The 21,713-nt window shown below is 34.9% G+C and overlaps 1 protein-coding gene across 2 annotated transcripts in view; it reads left to right on the top strand.

The window, feature by feature from the left end:
* Window positions 1-21,713, top strand: part of LOC106471640 — a 39,650-nt gene that overhangs the window by 10,260 nt on the left and 7,677 nt on the right. Inside the window, exon 2 of one of the 2 annotated variants that reach the window (XR_002613491.1) lies at window positions 5,440-6,058. The exons of the other annotated variant lie outside the window; for it this stretch is intronic. The gene's annotated coding sequence lies outside the window, so the exon portion shown is untranslated. Of the gene's footprint in view, window positions 1-5,439; window positions 6,059-21,713 lie in introns of those variants that run through there. 2 annotated transcript variants of the gene reach the window in all.

Genomic DNA, 21,713 nt, shown 5'->3' on the forward strand with positions numbered 1-21,713 from the left:
AGCTTTGCGCGAAATTCAAAAAACAAAAACAAACAAACAAGGAGGATCAGCGTTGCGCACCCACTGTTACTTTTATTTTGTCGTTTTTATGGAGATTTAATACGAAGTAAATGTTGAACATACTAATTCAGACTACATTGACTGCTGATAGATCATGAGGCTAGATTGTTGTGGAATACGGATAAAAACAAACAAACAAGGAGGATCAGCGTTGCGCACCCCCTGAAACTTTTATTTTGTCGTTTTTATGGAGATTTAATACGAAGTAAATGTTGAACATACTAATTCAGACTACATTGACTGCTGATAGATCATGAGGCTAGATTGTTGTGGAATACGGATAAAAACAAACAAACCTGGTTCATTTTCACTAATGTGCTAGCTGCAGCTACGAAGAAGCGGCGAAAGTTTGACAAAAGAAAATTCGAATATTACTTCTGATAGTAGATTTTAACGATAGAGGGTCTGGTTTTATTTAAAAAAATGTTAAGATTTAATGGGGTAAGTAAAAGTGTTGTGGGTAGTCAGAGACAGAATCAATACTGCTACTTTAGAAATAAATTCACGACTATACGGAGACCGCGTTCAACAGTGACTAGCTAAAAGATTGGCCACTTACAGAAAATTCGTACTACAAACTGCTTGAAATTTATCACAATGTTCAGCGATAAACTTGAAAGCTTATAATTCTAAAAGTCGGGTTTCGATCCCTGCGGTGGATACAGCGCAGATAGCCCATTAAGTGGTTATGCGCTTGAAAATGAATAAAAAACAAACAAACAAGCAAAACAAAACATAACCGCCAGACAATATCGCTGAAAGCAACATGCCCTGTGACGGTGTTGGAAAATTACACCTTTTTGTATCAAGGCTGTTTTATACTTTCTAATTAAAGAGACGCGTATCATTCCAATGATTTCATCAGTGTCAAGACTTAAAGTAAATTAAAAAACAGATGGTGACAAGCCTTTCATTAATTTTATTTTGAGATGTAACATCTAAAAACATATTCGAGTTGAAATAGAATACAACAATCAGCATATGTAAAACAACAATTATTGTAATTATGACCACAATAACTTTGTATTATGTTGTTAGATATATATATATATATAACTGTATCCATGCCTTACCTGAATGTCGTTCATACGATATAGTTTCTTCACAACACTCCAGATAAAAAGAGCCATGATGGTGTCAGATTTAAAATCAACAGTTAGTCTTCAGTTCCACAAACTTTGTAAAGTCAAATAGCCTTCATTTTCCATAGCAAAATATATTTTTTCAGTCCCAAAAGATATAGAATGTCATCTAGAAAAAAGACTTATGGAGGTTGCTGTTGGACGCCTTCTCTTTCCTTTACGAAAATAGTAGAATAGATAACATTCTAGTTCAGAAAGAAGTTTTATATGAAATCTTTAACATTTACCTACCATAGAGAATGTGAAGGATCAGTTTATGCTCAGCCAATGAGCTTCTATTTCCATTACATAACGTGTCGTGCCTTTCACATCCGGTTTTTGGACAAGTAAACGATAGCTGTGTCAGTTGTTTTCAGGAAAACTGCCCATTTCCTTAGATCACTCTGGTCTTCGCTCAGGACAAGGGTAAGTAATAGAGAAGCGCGTAATTAAATATCAAAGAATCACAAAATAATCGTATTAAAAAACAAACTTTAGATTACAGTTGAAGTTTTCAAATTATCCTTTACTCGCCTACTAATTACTAATATTTTCTACGTACATGTAGTTTAACATTTTGAACGGTACTAGAAAGATTTCTGTCAATAATAAATAATAATTATTTTTTTTACGTTAACAACATCTCAAAAAGCACACAAAGCTTGTAGATAAAACTTAAGTACATTTATGATAAGGTTTCTAAGCGAGGAATCAAATGACCGAAGCTTGCTGAAGCTGCAGGCATGTGAATCATGAATTGCTCATGCTCGTACTGCACCTGCTCTTCCACATTACGCTTCTGCCTTGGGCTAATTTAGTTTTACATGAGCAGGTATAGGACAGAACGTCTTTCGACTGCTTGAGGAAATTACGATAAATTGGCCACTGTTAGGACTGTCTCATGAATTGGCGGGAAACAGTGAAGAAATTGAAAATCATGTACGTAAAACTAACAAGCTATTTCGCTAAGATTTTTTGACAAACTATTAGATAGTGGATAATTAATTGGTAATTATTCGGTTGGTGCTATTGTTTGGAGAAAAATGTTAAGTAAACAAAATGTATATCGCAGCCTTGAAACACATGTTAGAGCTATGTTTCTCTCATGGACACTTTTGGGATTTTTCTACAGAACAATAGTAAAATGAACATCATTGGACAACCAGTGTCGCTCAAAGCCTGTTGTTATATCTGTTAGGTAGGTTTGGCTCTCGAAAGATGTACTTGCAGGGATTTGTTTTTAATAATGATTTAACGTAAAGACATTTTAAAGAACTATGCAAGAAGCTCACTAAGTGTTGACGTATTTTCTTTATACTTACTTGAGGAATACCTGATTTTTTACGAAAGGCGGGGAAGCACACGATAACATATGGCTTATTCTCAATACAACCTTTATTTTCAATTATGAATGTGAAGGTCATCAAGACACACTGTTGTGTGTCGTGCGGCCAATACAACTTGCTGCAGGACACACTGTTTGTTACTAACAGGAGTGATAGTTTGCTTTAAATTTCTTATCAATTCTATATAAGTGTAGCTACCAGTTTGGCTGCCAATTTTGATTTGATTCCTTTAAGTCGCACACTCAATCCTTTTATGGCCGCACCTTTTTTTCACACCTAAGGTGTTTTTGATTAGATTAAATATTAGGTAAATAATATTTTAGAAGTCTTTTTATTATTTCACACACCAGAAAAGGCAACTTTATGAACTTCTCCCTAACTATTTTGAAGGTATAAACGTTCTTGGCTGTATTGATTTGGTTGTTTCATGTTCTCAGGCTTAGGATGTTCTGATGGTTAGGGTACTAGACTCGCAATTTGCGATTTGCAGGATCAAAACCCGGCGCCGAATATGTTCGCCCTTTCAGCCGTGAGTGGCGTTATAATGTAACGGTCGATCTCAATATTCGTTGGTAAAAAATGGCCTAAGGTTTGGCAGTGGGTGGTGTTAACAAGCTACCTTTTCTCTAGCCTATCACTTCAGAATTTGGGATAACTAGCGCAGATAGCTTTCGAGTAGCTTTGTGCGAAACTAAGAAAACAAACAAACAAATACTTCTCAAGCCTGACATGCTGTGGTGGTTAGCGCACTCAACTCGCAAAGTGGATGTTTCGGGATCAAAACCCGGCGCCGAAAATGATATCCCATTTAGTCGCGGGGGTGTTATAATGTGACGGTCAGTCTCACTATTCGTTAGTATAGAGTAGCCCAAGTTGGCAGGTTGCCTTTTCTTTGATCGGACAGTTAGAAATTACGACTTACAGCAGATAGCCTAAGTAGCTTTTCTATAAGAGAACAAACAAACATATCATGACTGAAGTTGGAAACATATCATCTACGTGTCTTTCAGGTGCAGTTGGAACAAGCTAACTCCTGCTTCTCTTGGTGTTTTTTTTATTAATGTCACGTACTATAGCAGCAGTCTTTATAAAAACTTTAAGCACGCCTTTTTGAATTTTATAGTATGTCAGGTTTCACTAATGCTGTAGCACTTCTTGGACCTCAAAATGTCTACTGTAGCGCCCTCTTGTGACATGAAAACGATAGACCAATTCATTTTGATCAGATGTAGCCCATCATGTTCTAGTCCTACTTTTTTACCTATAAAATGAGATCGCATTACAGTTATTGATTTTAATTAACTTTCTGAATCGCGTAGTTACATTATCTTGCAAGAGATAGCAATTCTGAGTCATGCAACATAGCGTCTCTGTCTTGTATCATTGTTGGTAAACGCTAATGGTATCATATTTCGCCAAATAAACTTCACTCAGTTAAGAACGCCCATTTTTCTGGACCTGGCCTGGCCAGGCGGTGAGGGCACTGAACTCGGAATGTGCGTGTTGCGGGATCAAAACCTGGCGCCGAACATGCTATCCCTTTTAGTCGCGGGGGTGTTATATAATGTGACGGTGAATCCTACTATTCATTGGTAAAAAGTAGCCCAATAGTTGGCGGTGGGTGGTGATGACTAGCTGCCTTCCCTCTAGTCTTTCACTGCTAAATTGGGAACGGCTAGCGCAAATAGCCCTCGTGTAGCTTTACCCAAAATTCACCAAATCCATTTTTCTCCTGCAAGTAGAAACTAGAAGGGCCAATGAGATATATAATAGGGCCAAATCTAAAATAGATCTAAAATTAGATTAATGGGCGGCTTTAGTTTGGAGAGAAAGCGAAGACATTTCAGAGGGGGCTTAGCCCCCTGGTTATCCATTCCTCCGATAGCGCTAGCCCTGCTGATTATTTAACAAATCTTAAATTAACGAAAAAAATATTATTATGGCACATAAGACTTTAAAGATATTATGCCCAATATGTGTCTTAACGTTAATGATGCACATAAAAATGAATAATCGTTTACCGGGTAAAAAATAAAATAGATGCTCCAGCAGTTCAAGCAAGTTTATGTGCAATAATATTTTATGTTTCATAAAGTTAACAATCCTGTCAGTACTCTTGTCTTTCAAGCCATTCTATAACATAATTTTTAAAAGATACGAAAAAAAAAGGCGATAATATCAACGTTTATTAACAAACTTCCACCAAAATTGGAATATCACTTGCAAATGTGAAACGCCAGTCAGGGTTAAAACACTTTTTTTTTTACTTAGTATGTAGTGATAATCTTTTTTGTTTGTTTGTTTCTCAGGAAAACAAATCGGTAAAGTTAAAATAATTAGCTTTTCTCACTCTCAGTTTTTACCTTTTTGTTTGATAAAAAGAACAAGTCAAAAATTGTATCAAAACTTTCACGGACTTAAGTTACAGACTCTCCTTAAGTAAATATCAACTAAACAAAACTAGGAGAAACATTACTATTAAACAACCAGTCTTTTTTTCTTCTTCTTCATGCGCACAGGTAATAGGAGGTTATGGGAAGTATTGTATACATTACTTAAATACCTTCCCATGATCATTTCGTAGGCTATACATTATCCTGTTTCCGGGGTATTTACTCTATTGAAATTTTAAAGCACGTGACATGCTTAGGCGAAGAATAAGGTAGTTGAACCCCACAGGCAAGTAGTTAAGCCTCGTGCCAAATGGTATATTGCCTACTCTTCTGTAATCACTGTCACATAACACACCAAAAGCGCGGTAAAACCAAATTAATATGCACCAATGAATTTGCTGTTTTTCACTCTGTTACTATATATATATATATATATTTAATATGTACGATTGTTTATATTGATATCACATACATATAGATCTTTAAAATCTGAAAACGTGGATATTTTTTATCTTACAGAATCTCAGACTCACTCCTGAAAGTAACAGGAAATGAACAACATTAGTGAGCAATCTATACTGACTTCAGCTGATAGGATCTAACACTCAGCGGATGGCGTGAGAAGAAATGAATAAAATATTTGTTTGTTGTTGAGCAAAGCTTCACACTGGACTGTCTGTGCTGTCCCAACCGCAGGAACATGTAGGTTTGACGACAAGTGAAAGTATAATGATTTATTTAACCTTAAGAAAAGGCGTGAAAAAAATGATAAGATCAACAACAAGAAGAAAAAAAAACCCTTCTAAAATCCTGTTAGACAATTTCAGAATCGTGTTGTTGATTTACCTCTGTAAAATTCGTTAGTTAGTTAACGGGCTCCTTTCCCTGCGACAACCCACCTTCTCCACTGACTGCATTTCCTGACCTTTGTTCTGCTTCGTTCAAAGTGGCACCCCCATTTATTCGGGTCATCTTCAACGGTTAACCTTCATGTTTTTTTTTTACCTGTCTCATTTTCGTTTCAGATGAAATCAATTCAATTATCTTCTTGATCATTTTGTGAAATATGTTGTACAATTTTGAAAGTTTGAGTCCAAGTCTTTGATACTATTGAACATCCGGGAATGAAAATCTACAAGTTGTCTGTACTAATACTTTATTTTTCGTTTGGAAGTATATATATATATATATAATTAAAACACTTGGTAGTGAACATTTCAATTCAAATCTTTTACTATGTAAAGTTAATTTTTCATATTAAAATTTTCTCTTTCGTTTTAACGACACTGCCAGTCAAGGTTTGAGCTTATTTTGCCAATTGGATACTTCCTAGCACTAACCTGTTGAGTAAAACTGAGGAAATGCACTTTTTTGACGTATAAAAATAAAATATGCTTTTACCGCCATCTGCCGAACAAATAGACAAATTGCCACTTCAGAATATTAACTTTGAGTTTAAAAAACTATATTTATATTTTATATTTATGACAAAGCTACTAAGGCTATCGGATGACGTCCCTAATATTGGACTACTGACCAGAAGGAAGGCAGCCAGTCAGCAGCACCCTACCATCAAACAACCAAGCTAAGGGATTGACTGTCACTCTTATGACGCATCCATCATTAAAGTGCGAGAAATATTTTGGGGTATTGCACAGGCTCACGTTTGGGTCACCAGCTCCCAAATCGAAAGCTGTACCACAGGGCGAAACCGCATCCTTTAAAGAAGTAATATATTAATTCGTAGACAATGGACCTGAATACTGTCTAATCAGGGCACTGTATAATCTGTAACAAGTATCCACAGAGAAAAACATAATCGTAATAAACCAATCAACCAAACAAAAATTACAATTTGTTGAAAGTTTTTTGAGACATTGGACAAGCACAATATGCTCCAGAAAAAGTCTCTTATGTGATATAATGGCTCCCCGGTAAGAGGCAAGGGTAGACACTTTAGTTTTAATAAATAAAACTTGGTACATTGTACGTGTTCTGGGGAGGGAGAACATTAACCTTTAAATTACTGGCATAAGATATGTTTTCACTATCAATAGGACTCATCTATTGCATCATCAAATAATTAAGTACTTTTACGTTTTTGCCTGTTATATCATCCGGTTTAAAGAAAGGGTGAAATAATTAATTTTCTGTGTAAAATACACAGGAAGCCCAGTAGTATATAGAGGGCTTGATTGCAATATTGATGATGTGATATATCACAAAAAACCCTATAACCAACTAAATCATGGACCTAAAAGCAGGTTGGTACATGAGTAGTCTAGAAAAATGTGTTTACAAAGCAGATGGAGTATGGATCATGTCAAGAATTCTAGAATTCAACACCTAAGAGGCTTGATTTTCTAAGGAAGGTTGTGCCAATGAGATATTAAGTACATCGCCTTGGTGTATAACTATAGGCTAGTTTATCAGTTTTGGAGTTAACAAAATGGTGCAATGTTGATGGCGATCAGGATACGTTTAGGAACCACTCTGAGAAGAACATTAAAACTTAAATTAATTAGGAAAAACCGACTTTGTTGGTCAAATAATTTTTCTTTGGTAATAGATGGCTGTTTCTATAACATAATGCAATGATAAACAGTTGCTGTTCATTTTTAATAAAGTTGTATCAACCAGGGACGTCAGTTGAATTCTAAAACGACACGAATATTCGCTGAAAAAAGCACGATCTTATAAACTTGTAAGAATTATAATAACGAATCAATATATATATATATATACTGCCTCCTTGTGTCACTAAATTAAATGAGGTAGAAATAGGCCTAATGACAAACAACTCAGTGACTCATAGATACTTGAAGAAATATGACAAGTCCTTATTTTAACTCATAGTTTCTACATTTCGGTTTCACTGTTTACTTCACTGTGATAAACAGCACACTTTGGTTTCGCTTTGATAGCCAAGCATCACGAAGCAACAGATCAACATTTGTATTAGTAATTAGTTTGGACTAAATTTAACCCTTTTTTCAAGCCGGAGTTCCTCTTTTAGGTAGGTAAACTCACCTAGTAATTAGCAAGTAACACTTACTAAGAACTTCTGTGATTGTGAAAATCCTACTAATTAAAACATAATTTATGAAGTGCAACGACATTTAAATAAGTAAACAACATGTCAGCTAAATCGTTAGACTCGGGAACCAACTGCCTAGTTCCTAACATATATGTATCTTCACCGGGTTTAATAGATTGTTCTGGTTCCATGCAAGTTTGTTTAAAAGTAATTTATACTCGAATAAAGAAAGACAACTGTTTACACTGTAATTTCATTTTGTTATCCTTTATTTAAGCCACACTATCCAGTAAAGTAGGCCAACAGTAATAACTTTTAGTGATTAATTTCATTGCACACATTCTATAAATAGCTTATACTTAAACATTTTCTCTGTCCAACAAATAATGCGCTGTCAGAATGAGTCAAGCGTTACATGATTAGAAGCTGAACCTCTCAATGGAGGTCAGGAAATTAGATTTGATTAAGTGTAATGTAGTAAATGTAAAATCACAGAACAATTTAAACAATGAAGAGTTAGCAGTCACCTTGCTATCGGGTTCACATCTTACTAGGCTAAACGTGCTTTATACTCATCATGCGTTTTGAACAGCTGCAAAACGCGAATCATCACGAACTGGCGTTGTTTACCATGGCACTAACTCAACTCTTATACATGCCTGTTGTTTTGTGATGAACTTTGTGTACGGAGTCATATATAAAATTTAGGTTGACATCCGTGTACAAGGACGAATTGTCTAATCAAAATTTAAAGCTCTTTATACTTATACTAACCATACTGACTTCTTAGACAACTGAATATTATATCATTAATGGAATTAGTGCTAAGTGAGGTACCAAATCAACATAATCCTTCATAGAATTTTCAAGCTTCATTTATTCCATTGGACAGTATATAACAGAGATTCGACGTGCCATTGGACAGTATATAACAGAGATTCGACGTGCCATTCGAGATTCACTATATGCATATAACACGCGACTTAACATAACACTATTAATACTGTATATTTCTTACTTTAAAGCATTCTAATTCTATTTGTTTTACACGCTATACAGTTGCTGTTGTGTTTTAATGCAATGCTACACAACGAGCTATCTTGCGTTCTTGCCGTAAATTTACAGCTGACCCACCGGCGGAACACTATACGGCTATGAAGAAAACTGATATAGACCCCCAATGTATAGAGTATAAATACAGCTATGAAGAAAACTGATATAGACCCCCAATGTATAGAGTATAAATACAGCTATGAAGAAAACTGATATAGACCCCCAATGTATAGAGTATAAATACAGCTATGAAGAAAACTGATATAGACCCCCAATGTATAGAGTATAAAAAGCGTTTTTTTTTGTTTTTTTGCTACTCTTACGCACATATAACTTTAGCGATTCTAATTAAATTAATTTTGAGCAGTGTTCGTGAACCATGTTATATGATGAATACACGGTTTCACGGATCAGATTGAAAGTGTTAGCGGATCAGGTTAAGCTGCTGATCCGATACTAATGTTTTTTGAATCTGAGATAAAATAGCTCGTAAGTATTTAGGTAGAGTCCAACAATTCAGTGATCTTTTTTTCTTTTTTTTTCCAAAATTAAAGGAATTCCTTATTGAGAACATAGTTTCCAAGATTCATTCTACTTTTCAGTACGTCTCTTCCTAACGCCTTTATATACGTATATTATTCATTTCCTTTTAAAGGGATTTATCAAACTGTCGTTCTAAGTTCAGAGGCTGATTCAGTTTACATTAAAAATGTCTGTTTCCAGCTTTTGGATGTTTAGATTGGCGATTTTATGTTACATTTATGACAGCTAACAGCTCATTATTTTTGAAGATACTAAAATACAATTTGATGTTTCAAAAGGCGTATTCCAAAATAATAGAACAAATTTTCCAAAACATTATATTTGAGAACTTTGTAAAATCTACTTATACGTGACATATAAGCCGAATGTGGCTTTGGGGCTAATGCGCCAGGCTGAGGAATTGAGGGTCCAAGTTTAGAATCTGCAATATTTTGCAGAACTCGCTCCGCACTTTCATCTGTAGGTACATTTTGAAAGTAAAGGTCAATCCCGTTATTAAGGTTAAGAATAGCAGTGTGGGTAGCAAGCACTAACTGCATGGTTTCTCTCCTTCTGTCCAGCAGTTTGAAATTAAAGATGTTATGCCTGGCATCTCTGACCCGACCACTTTTATAACCTCTGCACCGCATAAGGCGTTATACAGGTTACAACTGAAGTTAAATCTTAATGTTTTGGTGGTTTAAAATGAAACTAATGCTTTCAATGTCATGGAATGTGTAAGTGTTGCTAAAATCTGGAGACTTAGAACGAAAAATGAAGTCACCTCTTGGAAATGGTTCTAGTTTCATTAGGAGAAAGGCTTCATTACAGGTTTAATGGCTTTGAGATTTTAGCGCGGCATAGCGGCACATTGGATGGCTCTGAGTTTTTCGTTTTTTCAAGTACAAACTTTTAGCTCGTAGCTCCATCTCTTGACCGATTTGAGATCCAATTACAGCCGCGGCTATTGATGATTCCCTCTTGTTTTCTTTGGATTTGAACTCAGATAATGGTTTTCTATTTTCTAGCAATAATTCAAACCCTATTGCAAAGGTTTGGGATAATGTTGGTATTTTCATTATAAAACAGGTAACAGATTCTTTTGGTCTGTAGTCATAAGATAAATTACAGCAGATACATACGCCTAAAATGTTGTTCTTTTAGATTTTAAAGTGGATGGTGGCTAGTTTATTTCTTTTTGCGCGAGGTATTGAACAGTAGGGAGTGTTTCATATTTTCTTCAGATTCTTTCAACTTTTTTGATATAGCCTTTGAAAATACTTTATTTTGTGATTTGGAGATTGTCTTTCTTTTCAACTCCCTAAAACTTAATATTTTCTATAATGAGTAGCTTGGCTTTGATGTTCGTAGATGGTGATGCTGGCAACGCATCATGAAACAGAAAATAATCATATTCACTTCGTTTATGTATTGTTCGTTGGGACTGGTGTGTATTTTTCTACTACATGAGTATTTGTTCCTAATTCTATTTGACTTCCATTTTTGCAAAATATTCCACTCAGATAAACTTACCATAGACGAAAATCCCTGTTATTATCATTTTTCTGTTCGAAGATCTCAAGGTTTAAGCATACTATCCGCAACCAGTCAGCAGCGCCCGCCCTCTACACGACTAACCGAATAGCAGGACTGAATAATAAGCAGTTAAAACTGAAAGTGTGGACCGTATTTAATGTCATATCGCACCTTGAACCTTTTGATTCGCAGCTCCGAACACTAGCCACTAGGCCACGCTTGACTTTTCAATTTTTAATATTGGTATGTAATAGACATTCACAAATAAAATTGCAGTTGCTTAAATAGACGTGTTTTGCGTCCTGAAAATTGTTGAATATGCGTTCGTTGTTATTGTAGGCGGTTGTTAGTCATATTATAAGATCTCTTGGTGGGTCAGCGGTAAGTTTATGGACTTACAACGTCCAGGATTCGATCCCAGTGGTGGACAGAGCAAACATTATCCATCTGTAACATTGTGTTTAAAAACAAACAATAAAATCATGCTAAAAGATTTAGCTTTCTTAAAGTTGAGAGTTTAGAATATCTAATTCAATTAGTTGAAGTTCTCACGATTTGTTTTAGAAGAAAAAAAATATTTTGGCGATTTAAATATTATTACAAATTTAGCGATCTTATATAATATATACGCCATTTTTTCAACATATATGCGCAATAGGCTAAAAAAGAACAGTTATTATTTTTATTCAATAATAAATGCTAGTTTCTATAGGTTTCTTTTTTTACGCTCTTTAAGGATAAAATAGCAAAATGATGTGAAAAGAGAGTAATAATATCATAAGCTTTTACTTTTTTCAAGACACAAACCCCAGGAACTTGGCTATTCAATGTGAGAAGTGAATTAGGTTTATCTATAGTGTGCCCTAAATCTAACGCGCAGCAATTCGATTATCAAACGAAACTGATAAAACTAAAAGAAAGTTGTTATTTAAAGTTAGCTAGAAATTGTTCAGAACATGGACAAGGAATCACATTACCATCCAGTTTTAGAAGCAAAACTAAATACACTCTTGACCAGTTAAATGTAAAAGTTCCTGAATTGTTAGACTTATTGACAAGAGAAGAATCAGAAGCCCTTAGCGAATTAAGCAGAGAAACAGAGGTCCCTAATTTAAGAAATATAATAGACGAGACTAAACATTTACCATTAGGAAAAGCTGGTTTAACTATACGAGAATTGCAACAACACGTTAAAGGCTTACGGACAGCCTCTGCCAGTACTAGGTTAGATAAGTGGAAATTAATCAATGCAGTACTTGTAACACTATGTCTAATAGTTTTGCTATTAAGTATACTGTTGCACAGGATCAGGGAAAATCATCTTGATCAGTGGAAAATGTTAAAAATGGAATGATTGTTAATATTCGGTGGAAGGGAAAAGCAGAATCGAAATAAAGACATGTCGCATTCTGAAACTACCGAAGTAATAGAACAAAACGATCCCGGATCAGAAAATTTAACGATCCCGTATCGAAAAAATAGGAAGTAGCTTAAATACATTAGATGACGACAAAATTTACTAATTTAATAACCAATCCAGGAGGGTTGCAAATTTTTAAAGAAAAACGATCTATTAGGAGGGAAAATCATTAGGCTAAATTAACAAGAGTAAAAATTGCCGATAAATCAATCGAATTCAATTGCAACCGCATCGAATAAATTTACCGAGAAGAAGAGAAACTTGGCAAATCGGAATGTCAACTATAATTGGAAGGCGACTCGGAAATTGGGACAAACCAGAAGTAGAACCCTTTGTGTGTGAAAAACCACCAAGAAACGGAACATCCTATATAGCTAAGTGTTTTATGTGTACTTAGATTGTCTGAACATATTACAGCCCTTATTTTGAGAAGAGTTTCATAGTGGACATCGAAGGGTTTCAGATATCGGGAGTATATATTATCAAGGAAATGTTAGTTAAGTCGCTGTCGACTGGGAACTGCAGGACCTACAGGTTCCGACCTCCTTTTCTGAGGAGGATATTAAAAGAAGAGGACAGTCGGCACATGACTTGGATGTCCACGTACCTGCATCGCCTACGATGGGAGGAGGGGGAGTATTTTTCCTATTAAATCTACAACATTTGTGGTGAAACGCCACCACACCCAACTGTACACAAAAGGACAGGAGAAGTCGCGGCTCCTTTCCGAAATCTTCTTCATGATACCCTATGTAAACCTGGAGGAGCTGGATTGCCCTGCCTATAAAAGGTTAGTAGCCCCAGTAATACGTTGTGATTATCACACGGAACCAGACAAACATTGTATCGCCTGGAAAGTCGCTGCTATTTACAGTTGGATGTGCACTAGTCCCCCCCCCCCCCCCCCCACTTTCAACCACCAACTAGACATGCACCAGAGCAGGAACAGGAACAAAACCCACAAGAAAATAAAATACATATTGTAACTGTCACAGAGTGAAAAGTTGCAATATTATGAGAGAATTTTGTTTGTTTGTTTGTTAATAATCAGTTTTTACCTATGTAGAACCACTTTTGAATTTTTTATAAGCAAGGTAGAAATGTGTATAAATTATGGATTGTTTAATGTTTATTATGTATAACCCCGACTTTTGTATCAAATTAAGCACCTGTGTGCGCATGTACCAGTATAAGATTCTGCACACGCACGTACAAATATATGCACCTATATGCATCTACCAATATAAGCACCTGTGCGCACATGTACTATTATACGCACCTGCATGCACATGTACCAAAATAAGCACCTGCGCGCGCATGCACCGATATACGCACCTGCATGCACATGTACCAAAATAAGCACCTGCGCGCGCATGTACCAATATACGCACCTGTATGCACATGTACCAAAATAAGCACCTGCGCGAGAATGTACCAATATACGCACCAGCACGTGCATGTACCAATTATATGCCCCTGTGCGCACATGTAACAATATACGAACATGCGAGTTCAGGTACCATTATAAGCGCCTGATAACAAATGTGCCAATGTATGCACCTATACATACGCACCTGCTCGTAAATTTACACAAACACGCACCTGTGCGTGCATGTACTAAGTGGTTTGACTTGCCAAAGGCCATGTCATCTTGTTTGTTGACTCTCATTCGTAATTTTATTGAATTACTATTTCATGAATTTATATCAATAAGTTTGGTATCAAATTGTAGATTATAATTCAAATTTTGGTATTATACATTATTCAATTTATTAATTTAAAAGTGAATATTAAAAAAACATAGTTAAACATCGATTTTTATGTGTCACGTGGTATGTTGAACGCAGCACTGGTTCAAATTAGATGTTTGTGAAGTCAAAATACTAAGTGTATAGTTTCGTACGAATTAGGAACGATATTGACAACCTAGAATATAAAATAACAACCTCATATCTTTTATTTTTGCCGAGATATCGATTAGGTACTGAATCAAACACAGTGGTCCCGCTCACCTCTTTCCATATTTGGAAACGGTCCCTTTTATACACTTACTTCAATATATGGCATGTGAATATCCAATAGAAAGCTCAGAATGTCCTCCTAGTGGTTTTCTCAGCCATTTTAAAATGTTGGGAGGCCATTTCGTTCTTTTGAACCAAGATTTCAAACTTGTAGGTTGTGCCATTAGTCTGCTCGATATTTCATATTTTTTTAGACCGAAATATAGCTTTGTTTTATTTTTAATTTTGCGCAAAGCTACACGAGGTCTATTTGCGCTCGTCCCTAATTTAACAGTGTAAGAGTAGAGGGAAGGAAGCTAGTCATCACCACCGACCTCCAACTCTTGGGATACTCTTTTGCTAATGAATAATGTGATTGACTGTCACATTATAACTTCCCCACGGCTGAAAAAGTGAGCATGTTTGGTGGAATGGAGATTCGAACTCGCTATGCCGGCCCAAAAATAAAGCTTAGTTACTAAGCTTGATAAGTTATAGTGAAATTCTATGGTACCGATATAGTAATTTATTTCTAAATAGTGATAATCTATATACATATATAATGTATAATAATTGAAATGTTGCTGTATTTACAAAATACTAGTCTCAGGGTCACTTTGTAAAGACTAAAGCTCAGTTTTATATTATAGGATACGGTAAAATGGGTGCACGAGCGCCGCGTCATTACAACTTCTATAATGTTAGACAAGCACGGCTGAAAGATCAATATAATATAAATAATAAATATATAAAAGTATAATGTTATGAGATTAAAGTATTTAGTCAACACAATTATGTTTTCGTGTTATAATCTGTAGTAATTCTAGAATAGAAGAAGTACAATTTATATTTATTTAGTATTTTTTTGTGGTGGTTACGAGGTCGGTCAAATCTATCGAACCCGAAGAGTTTCGTTAGTGAAAATAACACATAAACTATAAAGTTTTCCTTAAGAAACATTTGATAACTATCTGGACCTTATAAAGATTTTGCATGTGAAATGTGAAAATATTGTGATGCATAAAAGTATTTTTAATCTCAAAATGAAAATTACTTTGCACGTTCGACAGGAAATATGCGAAAAGAAAAAAAGGCGTGAGAAAAACATTACTTAGCAAACCTTAAGAATTAATAAAAAAATTGATATTTTGCGTATGAAAGAGTTGTAATGTTAACTGAAAATTTCATTAGCATACGCTTACTAAATTAAAAGTTATAGCATGAAAACTATAACAAGCTCAAAATGGTTGCGAGATCGGTCCATCGAACCGAGTGCGTGCTGAAAGAGTTAATGCTGCACAGCCTATAATAACATCTACTAGTAGTGTTCATACAGCTCACAAATGAAACAAAAATAAACCGTGGAAAACTTTGTACTTACAGACAAACATTTGTTACACTTATTACTCGTATTAGTAAAGTACAAATATATGACCTTAAAATTGCATGAACTGAAACTTCTTCAGTAATTACCTGTTTATCACTCATCCAAGCCACATATATAGTATACCAATATAAGCACCTGCAAATGCATGTAACAAGCACCTGCACGCTTGTACCAATATACGTACCTGCGCGTGAATGTACCAATATCCTTACCTGCGTGCCCATGTACCAAAATAAGCACCTGCGCGCGCATGTACCAATATACGCACCTGCAAAATAAGAACCTGCATGCGCACATGCCATAATAAGCATCTACTTGCTCATGTATGAATATGCGCACCTGCAAACACATGACCCATTATAAGCACCTTTGTGCGCATGTTCCAAAATTTGCACCTGTGAGCTCATGTAACAATTTACGCAGCTGCACATGCATGAACCAATATAAGCACGTGCGTGCAAAGGTACAAAGAAAAAGCACCTGTGCATACCTATACCAGTATAAGAACCTATTCACGCATGTACCAAAATAAGCACCTGTGCACGCATGTTCCAGTATAAGATTCTCCATGTGCATGTACCAATACACGCACTTGTGCGCGCATGTACCAAATGTGCACTTGCATGCGCATGTACAAAAATAAGCACCTGCATACAGATGTACCTAAATAAGCACCTGCACACTCATGTACCAAAATAAGCACCTGCCCATTCATGTAACAATGTACGCACCTGCGCGCGAATGTACCCAAATATGTAACTGCATGCAGATATACCAATATACGATCCTGCGCGAGCATGTACTTAAATAAGGACCAGCGCACGCATGTACCAGTCAAAGATTCTCCACGCACATGTACCAAAATATGCACCTGCATGTACCAAATTTCATTAACATTCACATAATAATTTAAAAGTTATAGCATGAAAAATATAACAAGCACAAAATGTTTACGAGGTCGGTCCCATGGACCGAGCCCGTGCTAAAAGAGTTAACGCTGATCCACCGGGTAACATGGTTTGAATAAAAAGTGACAAAATTTCTTTAGTAGGGACAAGAAAGACCCTATAACATCTTGAGGTTAGCTCTGTTTAGTAATAACTCCACACTAAACTGCTCCACAACTCATTTTGTGCCAATAAATTACTGATGTGTAGGTGGCTATGTGTATTATATATATATATATATATATATATATGCATTTGCTATTGTAAGGTTACCTTTATTCAGCAAAGTCAGAAGTGGTGTTAAACTACTGCAATTTACCAATTACAGACATACAAGAGCATAACGCTCATTTTGTCTCAACTTATCAGACCACAAGACAACAAATAGCCGTAGTTTTGGAAACTTTTTTAAGTTTTACGGATTTAAATGCCAAAAATCCATGGATTTATTTCCAGCGGTGGATAGAGCACAGATACTACATTGTGAAGCTTTGCGCTAAAACAACAAACAAACAAATTAAATTATACACCTCACTGTTACTTAAATGGGTTTACAATCATATATTTTGTTGAGCTTTTGAACGATATAAAAATAAATAATAAGTTTTAAATTCATATGTTATTTTAAACTCACAAGTGCATCACCCCACCCCACCCCCAACCCCCCAGTGGCTCTATGGTAAGCTAGACGGCTTACACGCTATAAATAGGTTTTAGATACCCGTGGTGGACACAGTGCAGATAACTCATTATTTTTACAAACAAACAAACAAATTCATCAGTTCAAGTTCTCTAAAAGGCGAAACCCAAACAGCTGCTTGTTTTGCTCATGCTTAAGGTTCGCGCATTAATACAAAAATTTTGATCTGAACATTGATTTATCTATCATATGTTTGGATATTTTCAAACTTCATACTATTAAGAAGAAAAAGTTTTTCGTAATGGAGGTCCTTGACGTAGATGTGGGATGTTTGAAATAACAGGTGAGGTAGAGGTATTTTAGAGGATGTAAAATAATTGTTTCAAAAATCAACTGTGAGAGACATAACTGCTTCACGCAAGGAACCTCTGAAAGACAGAAAACGTCTTCTAGATTATGTTTCCAATAGGGAATTTCGTTGCAGCAAGTTTTAACGTTGTAGAATACTGACATAGATGAATTAGGCTCTTTAATTTACGTCTCAAAGGTATGTAATATCTTAACTGATGCAGCAATCACTTGGTTTAAAGGAGTGTGATTACACTTTAATTTGGGTTTATTAAAGCTGAAAAAGAATGGTATTCGACAGTTCCATTTTATATCTGACTTGATATATAGATAGTAAAAGATATCATAAAAAATATTTTGTCTATAAAATATGTGGGGGACGTATAGAAAATATAACACTTGCATTGATAGATTTAGTGGTGTTTCACGGTATCGTTTTTGGTGTATCGATAGGATAAACTCAGTAGTATATACTGAAAATTTATTGCATTTGAAAGGCCTGAGCACCGTAAAATTCACATGCATTGTGTGAACTGAGGGACTAGAGCGAGTTATTTGACTGTCACTATTATAGTGCACTGAAGGCTCCAAAATGTGGAGTGCATTTTTATAGCCACGGGCGAATCATCAGCCCGTAGATTCAAAATATGGGCACGTTAACTACTGCGTCACACACATAGCCCATTTGAGTAAAATAAACAAGTGTTAAGGAACCTCTTCTGATTATACATTCTTCTAGTGTCACTCAGTTCATGACCGTCACTACTGGTGTTAGTTAAGTGATTACCCTTAATAGTAAATGTTATCCCCTTCTGGTGTTAGTTTAGGGCTTGTAATTAATAATATGTTTTATCTCCCTTGGTGTTAATTTAGTGTTTGTCATTAACAGTAAATTTTATCTCCCCTGGTGTTAGTTTAGTGATTGTCATTAACAGTAAATTATATTTCCATCTGGTGTTAATTTAGTGCTTGTCATTAACAGTAAATTTTATCTCCCTTGGTGTTAGTTTAGTGCTTGTCGTTAATAATACATTTTATCTCCCTCTGGTGTTAATTTAGTGCTTGTCATTAACAGTAAATTTCATCTCCCATGGTGTTAGTTTAGGGTTTGTCATTAATAATAAATTTTTATCTCCCTCTGGTGTTAGCTTAGTGCTTGTCATTAACAGTAAATTATATTTCCCTCTGATGTTAATTTAGTGCTTGTCATTAACAGTAAATTTCATCTCCACTAGTGTGATTTTAATGCTTGTGATGAACAATAAATTTTATCTCCCTTTATTAGTTTAGTGCTTGTCGTTGATAGTAAATTTTATCTCCCTCTGGTGTTAGTTTAGTTCTTGTCATTAACAATAAATTTTATTTCCCTCTGGTGTTAATTTAATTATTGTTATTAACAGTAAATTTCATCTTCCCTGGTGTTAGTTTAGTGCTTGTCATGAACAGTAAATTTTATCTTCCTTGGTGTTAGTTTAGTGCTTGTCATTAAAAGTCAGTTTTGTCTTCTTGTTTGACTGCCGTAACTTCAGCTTATGTCACCTCCAGGTCTCATGCAGGTTAAGTGAATGTCATTTTTCTCTTAAATTTTACCTCTTTTTATAAGAGCAGTGACAATTGTGTTAATCCGAGTTGTGTAAAAAAATGAGATTCGTGTCACAACATGGCAGCAGGCTCAATAGAATATTATGGAAAACGTTGTTACGGGAATGCAGTATATAAATTGGAACATCCTACCCCCACCGCTGAAAGCTTATAGCGCTAAAATTCAGGGTTGAATTCCTGCTGTTGGTCTAACGCAGATAGCCCGTTGTACAGTTTTGCGCATAGGGAAACAATGTATCATCTTGAGTTATTATTCAAGAAATGGAAAGATGACAATAAAATAATTTTTGATATTACAAATTGACTTAACAATAAATTATAATTCTGTATTTGAACACGAAGAGAAAGGAGTAAGTATACGGTCTTTAGAATACTGTCATTAAATTAGAGGGTGTGAACAATATAATGATTTGTTTAGGATTCTTCTTCTTCTTAGTATCCTTTTGAATATGCTAATTTTGTAACGATGGTATTTCGAAAAACATGCCGCTTTATATTTAAAGTTGAAATAGGCTTAGTATTTTTTCTAATAAATAATGTACTTACGTATATTTATTATAATTTAATTTTGTATTTTGTTATTTGTTCCCAAAGAAAAAAGAAATGTCTCTAGTAATATTATTTTGAAAATATATGGAATGCTAATATATGTATATATATATATATAACAAAAGATAATTCACAACTTTTTAGCTACGACTTGCATGTTATGAAATGTTATCAACAGATGGCTCTACAAACTAATAACGGGAATTTAAAAGAAAAAATAGTGGAATACTATACTTGTTTGTCTGTTTGTAGTTAAGCAGAAAGTTACACAAAGGGCTATCTGTGCTCTGCCCACCACGGGTATCAAAACCCGGTTTCTAGCGTTATGTGTCCGCAGACATACCGCTGTGGCAGTGGGGGGCGGGATACTACGTAGATTAATAAATTGTTTGTAAAGCAAAGTCTTCTATTAAATAATATTAAAATGTAATATATATTTTTTTTAATTTACTTGTTTAACTTTAATCAAAGAGAGAAACTTCCAAAAATCACAAGTTGAAATATAAACAAGTTTTCTTAATAAACCAACTCAAAAAGCAAATAAATAAATCAGGTTCAATAGACAAGGAAATTGGAAACAAAATTTAAAAATATTGATCACTAAAGAAGTGATTAAAATGTCGAATTTGACATCAAATGCTTTACACTAAAGGAAAAGACAGGTGACGCAGAAACTGCTTCTTTGTACGGGTAACATTTTTACAGCGTCGATTAACACTATTAATTTTGACAAATCTTTTGAATCACAAATTTATGTCTTTAATATAAACGATTTTGATCGTTGCTGGTTGACCTTCATTTAACTTAGCCAGTCACTATATTCATCATTTTCTAAAAAAAAAATGTTTTTAAATGTAATTTTTTAAACATTCTTAGTCATATTAGCAAAAGGTACGTTTCTTTTGAACTTTTAAACTTAAAGCTAAGCTGGGTTATCTGGAGAGTTTCGGAAGTTAAACAGTTATAACGTTTCGTTAGCAAAGTCTTTAGCTTAGGATAGATTCATCTATAATAATAAACGGGCGTGTCTGTGGGTCTGTGTGTGACCGCCATAGCTCAAAGAACCTAGAAACCTTACATTTTGCACACATGCTAAGTGGACTCTGAGGGTGTGAAACTGGGTAGTATTACTTATCCATGTGCGTGTGCATCAAGCTAGCAAAAACACATAGAAAAGAAGTGGTTTCTTTTTTAAATTATAAATCCTTTATTAGGTTATTTTACATCACTAATACAAAAAATTAAATTAATTGGAAATTACCTCCCACTTTAGGGCTTAGTACCCTGTGCTGTGGGAGGTCTCAGTATAACTACATACGAATATAGGTATTTCATAGATTAAAAAAATGATAAACTTAATCTAGTTAAAATGAATTGGTAATTACATAATTATTTGAAAAATATATAGATGCTTTTATACAAAATTATTATAAGATTGTAGATTACGGTCTTTAATATTTCTATAATTTATTCAATTTAGGCTTAGTTATTTCTTTCTATTAATTGTTATTTACCATAATTATTTATGTACTTATCTCCAATTATTTATTCACCTCTTGTTTCTAATTCAAATCGATAAAATACTTTTTAAACTGTTTTTAATTGTTTTGGTTTATTAATTGTACGTATTTGTTCCGGAAGTGTATTAAAAACTTTCCCACACACAAAACACCAATATCTAAGTCCTACTGCTGTTCTTCTCCTAGGTGATTCATATAGACCCTTAACTACTCCCCGTGTGTTGTCAGAATG

Source organism: Limulus polyphemus, unplaced genomic scaffold, assembly GCF_000517525.1.
Source record: "Limulus polyphemus unplaced genomic scaffold, Limulus_polyphemus-2.1.2 Scaffold114, whole genome shotgun sequence".
Taxonomy (NCBI): domain Eukaryota; kingdom Metazoa; phylum Arthropoda; class Merostomata; order Xiphosura; family Limulidae; genus Limulus; species Limulus polyphemus.